This window comes from Thalia democratica, chromosome 7, assembly GCF_965202585.1.
Source record: "Thalia democratica chromosome 7, ktThaDemo2.hap1.1, whole genome shotgun sequence".
Lineage (NCBI taxonomy): Eukaryota > Metazoa > Chordata > Thaliacea > Salpida > Salpidae > Thalia > Thalia democratica.
Window position 1 is genome coordinate 47,734,304 of NC_139171.1, and position 13,310 is coordinate 47,747,613.

The window sequence follows — 13,310 nt, forward strand, 5'->3', positions numbered from 1 at the left end:
AAAACAGAGGTCGGCAGCCTTCTATAAGTAGCGGGCCAATTTTTTTACAAAAATTTTCTCGCACTATACAGAAAAAAGTCTTCGCGCGCCGCAGTTTTTAGAAATATGTTGTAATAATTTATACATAAACACTATTTTAAACCAAAAAATGTGCCAAAAATAGCTATAATAGAGCACTAATAATGCGTAAATACTTAAATTAAACCCTAGTTGCAATTTTTTACTACCAAAATTATTTTTTGTATTGATTTAAGAAATACGTTTTAGCTGAAATGTACCTCGCGGGCCACAGATTTTGTCTTCGAGGGCCGAATTTGGCCCGCGGGCCGCAGTTTGCCGACCCCTGGTATAAAACGTTCGAGTTTACTTGATATTAAAAAAAATAAACTAAAAGTTGGTTTTATAACTGTTTCCAAACAATAAACAAAATAAAAATTAATTTTTTAATAAACCATTTTATAAAATTTATCAAGTGATATAATGCAGAGGGCAAGATTCACCAAAAATAATATTTTAAGTTTAGTTTAATTTTAAAAAGTTATTATTAATTTAAAGTATAATATTGTTCTTATTAATAAAAAAACCTTAAACCTCTGTGTATAAGCAAAGTTACATTAAAACAATTATTAAATTAGCGTTAACTCGTAAAAAAATAGAATTATGAGCACGTTTCAAAGTTTTTATTTAAAATTTTTACATTTCTAAAAAGCTTTTTTAAGCTATAAAATAAGTCTTGAACCAAAAGTTGCCTGGGTAGGTGTCAGTCTGACGGCTTGAAGACCTGCTGAAAACGATTATAGCAGTAGTCTACTTTCACTGTTACCCCTAACAAATATCAGTATTAACAAATACTAGTTCTTTAATCTTTAACTCTTTAACTCATGTCTCTAACTTATTATTTTTTTTTAACTTCATTTTGTTTATAGTAGTTATTTCCATTTATTCTATGGAACACGATTCTAGTTTGTGACTAACTGCTATAAAGTTATAAAGTTATAAACACATTTCAGGTTCATGTTTAAAGAAATATTATTAAAATAAAGAATATAACAAAAGATAAACAAGTAATACTTTTAGATACTTTATATATATACCGGTAACCTAGAAACTTAATTTAAAACTTTTAACTAAATGACGTAATAATATAACAAAAACGAAAAAAAAGTTATAATATTTGGTCATAGGACCTGGTGCACATAAACCTTCCAGTTATCGAGTTGCACTCTACGAATACTTTTTAACGTTTTGTCCAGGACTTAATCGACAGTTAACATATTCTAACAACATTTTCATACTTAAATATCAATTTTTACTTTTTACAGTTTATTATCAACAAAACAATGTTTCACTCCTATATTGGGATATAGAAGATCATCAGTTGTTATAAACAAATCTAAAAAAAAAGTTTTTGAAGAAAATAAATGAAAGTTATGTAAAAGTATTATATAAAACAAAATAAAAACCAAAGTATTGAACTTATGGTTTAAAAACTTGTCGTTTAACAAAAACAAAACTTAAAAACAAATTACAATTGAAATTTTAAAACCTTAAACTCTTTGATTTTTTGTCAATTGTTTGTCAAAAATTTGATGAAATGTATTACGTATGATTTTACGCTTGAGTATTAAACAGTGCTTTTTCACACTTATAAAAGCCTTCTCAACTTTGATTTAGAGTTTTGCACACAATATAAAAACTATGTTAGATTTTTTTTGTTAGACTTTCAAGTATAACTAATTACATATTTAAAGCGTTTAATCTCAGCTTTTTTGATAATCAATTTTACTTATTCATCATATGTTTAATTTTTTATGTTTGCTCGTGCACTTAATTCGGTTCAAATAACATTTTGGCTTTTCTCTTAAAAGAATATAAAACATAAATGTACTTGTAAATAATTTATTTAGGTTCATTTTAGTAAAGTTTTCATCAAGTCACCTTAGTTCAGTGAAATCTTATCTGCATAGCTCAGGCCTAACCAAGTTTTTTTTTCAGACATCTCTTTTAAGGTTAGCTTGATAATTTATGAAATATATTTTAAGGATAAATTTATGGAGTTTTTAGCAGAGAGGTCTAGTTTACAAAGACCATGCAATTATTAAAAGTACCTTTTGTTTGATTAATATGGTTTTTAGTTTCCATTAAGATGTTATTGATAATTTATTTAATTATGTCATAAATTATTTGTTACAAGATTCAATAAGTTTTATACATTTTACTTTTTTGCCAATTTTTAATTTTTTTCATGTTTTTGCGTCTTTTTTGGAGAGCCTGTTAGTTGGAATAAAAAATCTCAGTTATGATAAGGTTGGTTTTTTTGATATTTTTCATATAAAATTAATTATTTGTAAAAAAAAAATGCAACTTAAAAATGAAACATTAAAGCAGGTGCTTGCTTACTTTTAGCTATATACTTTTTTGTTAATATTTTATTATTTATTTAATTGATAGTTTTAATTATGTTATATTTTTATTTTCAAAACAAAGTTTTTTTTTTTAATTTGTTAGTAATAAAATCTTAACTAATGTTATATAAAAAAAAGTCATATAAACAGGTGAAAGATTGTCATGAAAAAAAATCTTAAAATAGTTGAAGTGAAATCATTCTCTTTAGCAATAAGTGGAGACCTTTAGTTGTTTTTTATTTTTAAAGACAAAAACTTTATTTTAATATGCTAATTAAATAATTTGGCTTATTTTAAAATGTTTTTAATGTGGAGGTATAGCTTACGAAACCATATATTTTTAAATAATTGGTTTGTTAGCTTTTATTATATTCAACACTCAAGGGTTGCCACACACTCAGGGTACTCAGGCAAACGCAGGGTACTTTTTAATTTTATAAAATCTCTGAAAGTTTGAGGGAAACTCTGGGTATTTTGACATTTTTTTTTAAACTCAGGGTGACTTAGAGAAGTTTTGAATTTTAATAAATACCTCAGGGTAAACTTAAAACTTTAATATGAAAGGCTAGTTTTTTCATATATTTTGAATGATAAATAGTTGATTTAGCTTCAATACTTTGTTATTTTATAACCAATTTTGTTAAAGAATTGATTGTTATTGATTTTGAAAAGTTTTTAGTTTTTTTTTAAGGATTTGATAAGTATCGGGTTGACTTAGGACAGTTTAAGTTCAATCAGGGCAGTTTTTGGTCACTCAGGGCAGTTTTTTGAATTAATGAGTTGCAACCCTAAAAAATTTAAAATTTATTGGTTGTTTATTTATGATGAATTTATTTTTTATACCTTTCACAATTTTATAAAGCTTATCTTGTTAATTTTTCCATTTTGGAGACTCCGTAAGTAAATTTAGAAATATTTCTTTTTTATTTAAGTTTTCTACTTTATGTCAAATATTTATACCAAGAAAAATAAATAAATTTATCAGTTAAAATAAGAAAACATTAAATTATATTGAAGCAGATTCCCGCATACTTTTAGCTCTATATTATTATGTTGATATATAATTACTTTTATTTTTGTTTTGTTAGAAATGTAATATACATCATAGGCGTGTATTGACTGGTTTCCTGTTTCCTGTGAACCCCCTGAAAAAATAGAAAAGAAAAAAGGATTCTTAGAATATCACTAAAAACGTTGTTTATTGACTTTGTTTTGGTTATTTGGTAAACTTTGAATAATGAATGTTGAATTTATAACACTGAAAGATTATAAGTTTCCGTAACAAAAAATGCTCGTTTTTACACAGCTGAATTAGATTTTAAACAAAACTTTAATTGTGACGTAATAATAGGTAAAAGTTGTAAAGTAGCACTTTTTTTCTGGGAAACTTTTTACTAAGATGCTCTTAGTTCCCATTATAAATTGTAAATTAGTGTAAATAACTTTTGATTAAGTATTGTTTTTCAACTAGTAAGTACAATTTTACTTGAAAAATGTCCAGTACAATCACGAAAGTTTTAATTTACTTAGTTAATTGTATAAAATAATGTTGTGTAAATTATTTTATTTACATTATAATATTTTTATGAAACACTTATTTATAAGTTAAAGATACTTTAATTTAACTGTATAAGTCTTTAGCATTTTTTTAGTGAAATTTCAACTTTTATTTAAGTTGTTTTATTTTTGTATATCTGTTGGCCACAAACTTTATTTTTGATTTTTTGAAATTTTCAACTTAGAGAGATTTCAAAACCATTATTAGAATCCCTACACCCTAAGCAAACATTAAATAATAATTTAAAGATGTTTCAATTTAATTGTATAATTCTAAATTTTTTTTTAGTGAAATTTCAATTTTTATAGATTAAATTACTTTAAAAAAATATTTTTATTATATATAGATATATAAATGTAAAAAGTTTAAAATTTTAAAGAAAAACTTGTAAGAACTGTTTTTTTTAGTTTTAATTTATCCAGATTTAATACAGTATAATAAATTTAAAAACATAATTTATTTCTTTTACTACTTAATTTTTTTTTCTAAGCAGAAAAAAGCATTTTAAACGCAGAGTTTTTCGGCTAAATATTGCGTACTTAACTGGCAGTGCAGACCTAAGAAATGCGTACTTAAGCGGCAAATTAAGAACAAAAAAAAGTTGTGAACCCCTTTCGGAAAAAGTCTATACACCCCCCTGAAATACATACAAATGCTAAAACACAATGTGTTTAAATTGTAAATGTTATGAAAAAATTAGACTCACTAAGTCAGTATAAAAAACGCTTGAGTTTTTCAATAGCATAAGCTTTGTAATTATTTTAAGATAAATTGGTCAGTATTTTGTAGTATCATTTTTTGCAAAGTAGTTTAAAATACAGATTTTTTTTGTATTCATCAAACGTTTGATTTAACTGAAAACATAATTTTAAAACTTAAGCCTGAATGATAACAAATTACTGTTAGTCACAACAGCTATTAATCCACGATATCAAGTTTCCGCTTTCCCTTCTTACCTCAAGTAATGTTAAAGAACAGCTAAAATTAAATGTTAAAAAGTATATCTGTTTCAAGGCTGATCAACGTGATGATTCTCCTATATTGCCACCAGAGAAACCAAAACCAAAACCTGTTGTAAATTTTGATCAAAAAAAGTTTCTAACTTAAATTTCTTTGTTTTAAATAGAATATCTACTAATTAACACGTTAAAAATATTGTTCAAACATTTTTTACAGTTTCAAACATGTAGTAGTATAATATATAATTATTATTTTAAACTTGTATTGTATTAACATGACAAGCTGCTTAAATATATTAATATATTAAGGATTCCAATTGATAAAATATTCGGATTCGGCTGAATCCAAAATTTTTGTATTCGGTAGATCACTGTTAAATACTCGTTCCACTATAGAGATACCTTATAAAAAAAAACTTTTATTATTGACAACTAAAAATATTTGCAGAGAATTTAAAAAAATAGTATGAACACCAACAATTTCAACACTAAATGGCATGAAAGCCTTGCAGAAACCAAAATGTTTCCGGGAATAAAAAACTACAAGATGAACTGCTTCGCAAACAGCGTCTTGCAGGCGAGACACATTTTGTTTTTTACTGATTTTCTTTTTTGATAATTTGTTTTTAATTGTTTAATAATAACTTCATGCAGGTGTTCCATCACACGCCCGAGCTCGTCAACTACTTCAGAGAATTCACTTGCAACTGCGGCAAGAAAGAAGAAAAGCAAGATGGTGAGTCTATAAACGACTGTGTACCTGACAGCTGTACGGAGGAGAAAAACACTAAAGAAGATAACGATTCTAATCAAGATGGTATAAACGAACAACTTGCCCTTGTCGGACAACTGGAAAAAGATTTAGTGGATGATGATTATGAAGATGATAAGGATTCAAAATCAGAGGTTAAAAATTTCAACGAAGATTGCGAAATGACACAAGACCGTGGTGTCTACCAAGATTCAGAGAAAGACTTAGACACAAAAAGTCTTTTGAATGAAATGAACGATGAAATGGATGTTGATGCAAACTTTGACTGGGAAGCGTATTTTGAATCTGACGAGTTCAAAAAGGAGTTAGAGTTGGGAAACAGTTCGGATCACTTCGAGGAACTTTTTCAAGAGGAGGTAGATAGCAACTCCGATGAAGACTCCAGCATCCTAAGTTTTACTGAAGTGGACGGAAAAAACGAGAAGGACATTTGCTACCCTTGTTTGATGAAAGAATACTTGAGCATGTTCGAGCGTTGTGCCTTAGAGAAAAAGGACGCGATCCGCCCCAAAAAGTTTCTGAAAACCATAATGGACAACTCTGGTTATTTTACCTTCGACGAGCCGGGCGACGCGGACGAGTTCTTCATGGACATCGCCGACAAACTTGACGGTCCTAATACAAACAGCGTGATCGAGAAAATATTCGACAGCAGAGTGCTGACTGTCTACAGATGCAAAAATTGCGACCACGAGTGGCAGTTTGCTACCCGCTTGCGTATCGACGTCAAAAGGGGGGACATCAGGCAGGAGCTGGCCGAATGGAGCCGAAAAAAGGATTGCGACACCAAGCGAACTTGTGATGAATGTGATGAGAAACGGGACTGCACCGAAAGAACCCTCATCAGAAGCCCGCCGCAAATTTTGAGCCTGAGGGTGTTGAACTTTAGAATGTACGAGAACGGGCCAACGTCCTTCCCCGAAAAAATAGACATAAGGCCGTACATTGAGGACCAATCAAGTGCAAGTGTTTACTACGAGCTTTACGCCGCAATCATGTTGGTGCCTGTTGAGTATTCCAACGTGGAGCATTACTTCTCTTACTGCAAGACTCCCGGGGGTCAGTGGAATCTGTACAACGACAGAATTGTCACTGAAACGTCAATTGAACACGTGTTGAACTGCGACCCCTACTTTTTATTTTACCGGAGGTCATCTGGTGATAACTGCACTGTAGAAGAAAAAGACGAAAAAATGCTAAAAGAAGTTTGTTCAGCAGAAGAAAAGGAAGTTAAAAGGCCAGAACTGAATACACAACTTGCTGAAATGTCCGCGAAACAATTTTATGGTTCTTAGCTAAAGATATTGAGTACTTCAAACACTTGTCTTTTAGGAAATATGTTGGAATTTATTTTTTCTGTTGTTTTTGATTTTTACTCTAGGCTATTTTTGTCATAATGGCTGATATATAAGATGTTGTCGTTTAATAAATTTATTTACACGAAGCATTTTTATTTTTCGCATATTGCTTTTTGACTAAAATTTAAAAAAAGTTGAAAGACTGTATATTTAGACGAATAAAAAAAAAGTCTTTTTTTTATATACTTTTTGCTAGGACCAAATAATACATGTTAAATGTTTTCAATCAAACTTCAAAAAGACGAATTATTTTTTAAATCAAGGTTTTGCCGAATCTAAATATTAAAACTCTAATATCATATATGGCTAACTTAACCTCGTATTATTATTTTACTAATTTATAGGAAGGATAGGTAACTTTTTTAGTCTACGCACCAACATTAACAAAAAAAAAGTACTTTGTCAATCGGACATCTTAAAAAACTTAGCGGGCCATGAGCTATTGGAACACTATACAAAAGTTATATAATTTGTATTAAAATAATCAAATGGCAAACAAAACTGTGTGGAAAAAATCAAGTAAAAAGCGCACTTTAAAATATTTACTTGAAAAAAAATGCTAAAATTTAGTTTTTTTGACCAAATTATTTTCAATTCCGAAATTTACGTAGCGCGACAGGTTTCCAAAGGACGTAGTGGGTACGGCCCACAATCCGTAAGTTTCTTATACCTAAACTATGATTATATATAGGTTAATAATTATATAAAATCAGATGGTTTATCAAGTTTAGTATATATTATGGGTGGACTGGGCCTGCTTGTAGGATTCGGCTGCGGCTAATTTATTTATTATGATTTATGTTATAAGCAAGTAATCAAAAAATATGTTTGAATAAAAGTTAAAAAGTGTAATGTAATCTATGTTGAGAGTAAAGTGCACAGAAGAGGCGGTTTAGACTGGTTTTTATGGAGCCTGTGCTATTTTTGAAATAAAGAAGAAAAAGGGGAAAAGCCTATTTTGTTATTAAGTATAAACGTTGTTAAACAATAAAGTTTACACGTGTTTATGGATTTGCTTTTTGACTAAAATTTTAAATAATGAAAGTAGAATGCATAAGATATAATCATTAGAAATATTATTGCTTCATTTCAGACCTGGATTTTCTTACAATTAGCTGTTACAAATTTTGAACTAAAATTTAATTTTTGTAATAATTTACAATTTATGTAAGAAGTCTCTTTTTAAAAATAAACCTCTAATACAAAAGTTATGTTTAGTTTTTAATTTAAAATGCTAGGATGGTTAAATAAAAAAAGTTCTGTACCGCTTTTGAATTAAAAACTAAAACTTTACTCTAAAATGTTCAATGTTAATTGGTAAAGTTAAACTACACTTGATATCTTGTTGAAAATATACTTGTGTCAAGCAAACTTTTATTTCTTTAAATTATGCATAAATTAAAGTTGGGTTATATTAAATCAGATACTTGCACACACTTTACTTCGATAATTTCATATTAATATTATATCAATTTTTAAGTTTTAAGTTTTATTGCTTTTATTCACTAAAACTGACCATTTCATTGTTGCATCTAGAAACAATACTAATAAAATGAACTGTTAGGATAAAAAAATCATTAATGTTAAAATAATTCTTGTTGTGATATTTTTAAAGGCTAATGTATGCAGGTAATGTGTTATAATATGTTGTTTGTTAGGTAATAATGTGGTGTACGACTCGATAACCGAAAGGTTCCTTTCTACACCAGGTCCTTAGACCAAACTTTTTGAGCGCTTTTTTTATCGTTCAATAAACAATAATATGCCGTTTTGTAGAGAAAGATAAGAAAGGTTGTGGTTATTTGCTTATGCACTGAAGCGACCGTTTATGGGTAAAGTCCGAAAAACCGGTCGTAGGTTGTCTCGGATGCTGTTGTTGTTGTTGGTCGTGCAGTGAAGTTCATTATTTATTATCGATAGCGAAAACATCTAAACTCTGTTGATGATGGCCGAAATAAATACTAGCTAAAACTGATAAAAACGAGGATAGAGCCTAAAATCTTACTTTAAGCGTACAATGTCTTAGACGTTGGGCTGTGAACGATTTGGCTGCGTCAATTTTTCAAACTTAACCCACAAACGGTCGCTTCAGTGCATATGCACTTAAGCTTGCTTGGTTAAGATTACAACAGCGGTTTCTCACGACTATGCCTGCTTGACGAGTACTAAAAAGGACGAAACCAGTCGTAGGTTGTCTCGGATGCTGTTGTAGTTGGTCGTGCTGTGAAGTTCATTGTTTATCATTTAAATAATGTAGAAATAAAAAATTTGGCTTTATTAAATCAGATTCTCGCACGTATTTTACTTTGATAATTTCATATCAATATTGTATTATTTTTTAAGTTTTTATTACTTTAAATCACTAAAAACTGACTATTTCATTTCTGAATTATGCAATAACATTAATATAATGAATCTTAAGCATAAAAATTAGCATTAATGTTAAAATAATTCATGTTGTTATATTTTTTAAGGTTAATGTGTGCAGGTAATATGCCGTTTTGTAAAGTAGATTAAGACAGGTTGTGGTTATCTAAAAAATAAAAACTGATTAAAAAACTATTTAAAAAACTTTCTTGTTTAAAACAAAACACATAGAAAGAAATCTTTAATTTATAAAAACATTTTCAATTCTGCTGAAATATACATACTAATAGAGAAATATAATTAATTGTTAATTTAGACATGTTTAGCCAAGAATAAAACTAAAGTATACGACTGTAATTTAAGACTTATTATCTTTTAAAAAAATATACTTAAGCAAACTAATTTTCACTAAAATTTTTATTGTAATTTACTATTACTAAGGGTTACTATAAACAAGAACTGCAAACTAAAAAGAAATCTATTATGTAACTTGATAACGCAAACTTTGTACTTTATTTTAAAAATTTTTGTTTAAATTGTTGTTTAAATACATTGTTTAAACATTTTTTTGCTTTAGTGTTTTCTTAATCCTGCTTTGTAAAATCTAAATTATTCCTTATTGGTTTTTTTCAAACTGTACTTTGCATGCATCTTCTTTATTTTTTGGTGTATCCTTTTATGATCTTTTTTTAGTGAATAACTACTGCAAGTTGGTCTTTTAGCTTTTAATTTGAATTAACTATATTACTTTCCGAAATAGTTTTTTTTTTCATTTTATAGCAGAACTATTTATTGTGTGACCAATGTCTATTTCATTACATATAAATTAATTGTTGAATAAAAGTTTATACAAAAATATCTAACATTACAAAATATTTTTGTAATATACACATTATTGATATCATTATTTTCAACCAATGCTTAATATTGAAAGTTTATGTATTTAATTATTTACTTGAAATTAGAAGAAAGTTTCAAAATATAGTTTATCTAAAGTTTTAATAAAACAAATTAAGTCGTTAGTATACTTTTTCATGTTATTAATGATATTTTACTTATAAAGTTAAAGCTTTATATCTTTAATTTTATTAAAAAAGGACACGTTTGTCAAATAACTTACAGTTTAATGTTCGACGATCTTTTGTTATTACAGCAGTTTTTCTATTATGCTCTCAAAATGTTTTTTTATTTAAAAAAAGGATAAGTATGACTAAAACTTACAAAACTAATAAGCAACAATTATTCCTTAAGTATCCCTTAATTGTAAAAGTATCAAAACTTTAGATAACTAACCGCTAGGTAGTGCAGCAGTTAAATTTTTTTTATAGTTATAATTTTAAAGCACAACACCAGTCAAAAGATCATTTTTAGTTTACCTTGTTAAACGTCGGGGCTAGTAAAATTAAATGCAATACAAATAACTACCCGTCCAAAAAAGTGCAATATGAAGTAAGCTTGTATTTTTTAAATTTTAAACTTAGTAAAGTATTAATCGAGTTAATTTTATTTATTATTTTTTCGATTGTTATGAAAAGGTTAATTTATTACAGTGTTGAACGACGAATTAAACTCGGCTATTCTCAGAATGGTTGCTTGAACAAAAATAGTTATCAAAAAAATGTTAACGAAGACTATAGAAAGTTGATTCTTTCTAAAAGTTTAAAACTAAAGTTTTTAGTTTCTTGCGAAAATAAAAACACTAAACCTAAAATGAAAGTCAGACAGGTTCAATATAAAAAGCAAACAAGACTACCGCTTATTTCAAAAGAAGTAGAATTGTCAGTACCAAAAGTAAGAGTTTAGTTATAAATAAAAACTAAAAAAGTTAACTTAAAGTTTCTGCATTTTTTTAGTTTGATTTAAAAGCTTTCAAAGAATATTTTATTCAAAAAAAACATTTCATTTATACTAGTTTTAAAAACTTTTAAATAGTAAAGTGTTTTTTTAATTTAGAAATTCGAAAAGGGAGATTTTGTTGACATTACAACTTTTGTTGTGGATCATCTACGATCACGAATGTGTAAAGCGCAAAAGAAAAGACATCAGTATGCGTATAAAGCGAAATTACAACGAATGAAAGAACAAGAACTACAAGGTTTTCAAAAACATACAGTAGGCGTAATTTGGTCTTTAAACAAGTTCATTTGTTTTCGTAAAAGAAACAAATATTGATGTTTAAGTACCAAACTAAAATTACAAGAAGCGAAAAATAAATTTGTTTAGTTTAAGTAAAACACACTGTTAATAAATCATTTTCTTTGAAGTACCACCACGTAATTTTGTTGGCACGCTACAGTGTTGATTGTTTGTTTACTTGTTTTTTCAGAAGTGCTTTCATCGGAAGGTGGAAAGTATTTCTGTCTTTTGTTACTCACTTTTGAGTGCTTAAATCACTTAAGTAAAAGCTATCTATATGTATAAAGAATTTTGTTTTGTTTGATGCTAACTTTTTATTATAAAAACGTCATACTCAAACTTTTGCTTCGTAATTTGTTTAATAAAAATTAACTATTCAACAAACCTTTTCAGTTTTGTAGCAAAAAATCTGCATACAAACAATTTCTAGTCTTATACGATAACGTTTGCGAATGTAAAACAGGTTTTAGTTAACAAAAAAAAAGTTAAATATTTTTTATCAAAATAATTATTCTTATAGTCAATTGTTTAAGTATAAATACAATCCTGCATCAAGCTAAAAAATAAGTAGTGAATTTTCCGCAATTTAATATGCTTGTATATTTCAAAACTTATTAATAAAAGTTTAAAATTTGCATATTTTTATTTTGTATATTTGCAATTGTGTTTTCATATTTTTGAAATAACTTGGCTTGTGTATAAAAAAACGATTATAAAGAACATAGTTAAGTTTAAATTTATTGTGTATTTTGTACAATATGCTTCTGTTATACATATATTAAATTATACATTTGAATACTTTGCTGTTAAATATTTTCTTGTGCTGTAAAAGTTTTTTTTTTAAGGAAACCTAAGTTCAAAAGAAAACTATGCTTTAAGCAAGAGCAAAAACTTGTCAACAAAAAAGCTACAAAAAATACGATATACAGATAGACTGCTGGATCAGGTTAAAACACATTTTTTACGATTCGAGTGCTCAAATAAAATTTTCTATACACTTTACAGTTATGCCTTCCAAGAAAGGCCGATAGCGAAGTTATAAAGCTTCCACCGACGCCAGAAATTTATAGCCATGTTGGGTTTTTCGACGATAAACTATCGATAGTTTCATCTTCTTCCGATGTTTTCGAATTGGAAAAAAGTGTTCCTATAAAACCAAGAATTGAGGTAATACCTAGATCTAAAGTGGTAGTTTGTAAAGTATTTGTAAGTTTTTAAGGATTATGGTGGATATTTTAAAACCTTTTTTTAAATAAAATCGTTAAAACAAATCTGTTATAAGACAATTTTATTTTCCTTATCAGTTATTTAAATCAATATACAAGTTTATAGTATTGTGTTAATAATGAAAACTAAAATAATTTCGAATACACGACTAAGAAACATTATAGTTTATACCTTTTAAAACTTTACGGTTTAAATAAAAAGTACTGTTTTTCTTTAAGTATCTTAAATGCAGTCAAATTATGTATAATATCCTAACTAAAACTTAGTAGGAATAAATTTTAAAAAAGCATTTTACAGTTCAAAAAATATTAAAAACTCTTAAACTTTGACTTTGTTTTTGACATAAACAGAATCCTCAAAGTATCGTCAACACAGAGTCAAACAAGGACTCAAGCAACGGATGCAATCGACCTTCGATTGTTGTAAGCTCTTGGTCAAAAGATCATCTGGAGAGTGAGTACGATCACCCTAATAACAATGAAAAATTTCATGAAGAAATAAAACGTGGCTCCGTTATATGGAACAGCA